Genomic DNA, 2,500 nt, shown 5'->3' with positions numbered 1-2,500 from the left:
CCCATCTCAATTGAAAAAGTAAATACTTTTTCAGGAAGAAATCTAGTTCTGCTTCGGTATTGCTCTTGTATTGTTTTTTCTTTTTACGGTTTTTCATGTTTGATTCTGAATAATCTTCTTCAATATCTTTTTGTTCGGTTGAGGGAACAGATACAAGATTTACTTGGTTTTGTGCATTTGATCTAAGATCTCTTTGGCCTGCAGATTCTTTTTCTTTTTTATTTTTATTCTTTAATTCCATTTTTTTTTTTTCATTCGAGGGTATAACCCCCTTTTGCTTTCTATTGATGTTTTTATTTTCACTACCATTTTCATTTATATTAAAAAAAAGTAATTTGCTTGGTATAAACCACGGTTTCATTTTATATGCATTATAAAGTAGTACAAATTCTGGGAAGAACCAAAGTTTCAGATTCGATATAGGACGACTTAGTATTTCTTCATTCATTCCCATCCAATCAAAAAATATTTTTTTTTGATTGGGTGAATTGATTTCTTGATCCTGAGGAATCGTAAGATAAAAAAGATCTTTTTTATCAATTTTATCAATTATTTGATAATTATTAGTCCCGGTTTTAGTATTTTTATTCTTGTTGGTATCGATCTTGATCCAGGCCTCAATATCGATTTTCTTTTTAAGACAAAAATGGAGAATTTTCCAATCAAAATATTTTCGATCCGGATTTTTTTCCATATACATAATATCACTTTTTCCTAAATAATTTTTGATAGGGATATCCCCTAGTATATCAAAAAATTTGCCCTTATGTTTATGTGTGTTGTAATTATAAAAACTCTCTCGATTCTTATTTACTTGGAATGGTGATCCATAAATATATGGGTCCCTCTTATTTTCATAATTAATAGATCTATAAGATAAAAGATTATATCTATAGTATTTTTGAAAATTCTCATTTTGATTTGGTAATGAATATACTTCGTAATCGTTTTGTTTTTTGTAATGAATTAATAGGTCTTTTTCATATGAATTCTCTTTGTTTAAATCTTGATTTTGAATTGTACGACATTTATTGATTCTATTTTTCCATTTTGCTGCTATTAATCTAGACCATCTAATCTGAGATAAATGGTATTGATAATGACCTCTTAACCAGTTTTTCCATTGATTTATTCCAGAATTCCGAAGTTTCTTATGTCTTAATTCATAATGAATTATTCCTTGTTTTCCAAAATAATCTTTTATTGAAGTCTTAAGAAAAAAAGACGTTCCGTGATATTGAAGAATAGATCTTAACTTATACAAGTTAAGAACTTGTGTTTGTGATATTTTGTAAAATACATATGCTTGTGACAAGGAGGATAAGTCAAAAAAATTCTGTGAATTCTTATTACTAATATTATAAAGTGACTTTTTTATAGTCGAAATAAAATTCATTTTATTTTGATTTGTTTTATTAATTCTTTTTTTATTTTTTTTATTATTGTAAATGGATTTATCAATCATTTTTTTTGTTGATTCAACAAAAAGTTGTATATTAATTCTGGGAATATTAATAATAGATAGAAGGATATCTGCGTATATCCTTTCAGTGAAAAATTTTATAAAATAATGTAATTTACGGATTAATCGAGTATTTCTTCTTTTTAATATTTGCCAATTTGGTGATTCCAATCTTTTAGCATTATAACTTGTTTTATTAGGACTATCATTTATTTCTGGAGTCACTTTTTTTTTATTTTTTGTAATTCTTTTTATTTGATTTCTGATTGTGCTTGTTCTATCAGTCAGATCTTTCATTTTTTTTTCTGTCAGTAAAAAATTTGTCCAATATGTAGATTGAATTCGACTAAAGGATTTATGAATTATATGATTGCGGGTTATAGAATCTTTTTCTTTTTTTTTTTTAGTTTCGCTTGATTTATATATTTCTCTCAATCTAAATAATAGAATTGGATTTACTTTTGAGAGTTCTTTTTTTATTTTTTTTAAAAACGGAATGCCCTTGATAATCCATTTTTTTGTTTTTTTTGAGATATTTAGAAATTTTGTTCTTTCTTTTAAAACTTTTAGAAATATAAAATACTTTTTTTTCAATTTTCCAATTTTTTTTTCGAGTTTCTTAAAAATGGGTTCAAAAAAGGAAGGCCGTTTTTGGGGAGAACCAAAAGGAAGTTCAGCTTCCATTCCCCAAACCGTTAAAAAAAAAAAATCATCTTTTTGTCCTTTCTTTTTGATTCGATCTATATGAGAGGACCGTGGCTTAGATCTGTGCCAGGGTTTCAGACAGAAAGGAAATAGCATCTTTATTTGAATACCGTCTATTAACCAATTTTTCGGAAATTCTGTTTCTGATAATTGAACACCATTATAGGTGCATTTAACATGCATTTCTTTATTCCATTCATTTAAATCCTCAGACCACTCAGGAAATTGTAATAATAGCATACGGCCAATATTTTTAGCTATTATCAATGACGGTAATATAATATATTTTCTAAGAATCGATTGAGTTATTAACATGGAACCTCTTATTACTTG

The sequence above is a fragment of the Camellia sinensis genome, unplaced genomic scaffold, assembly GCF_055761805.1.
Source record: "Camellia sinensis isolate YWXY unplaced genomic scaffold, ASM5576180v1 Unanchor465, whole genome shotgun sequence".
Lineage (NCBI taxonomy): Eukaryota > Viridiplantae > Streptophyta > Magnoliopsida > Ericales > Theaceae > Camellia > Camellia sinensis.
This window is presented reverse-complemented; position numbering follows the sequence as displayed.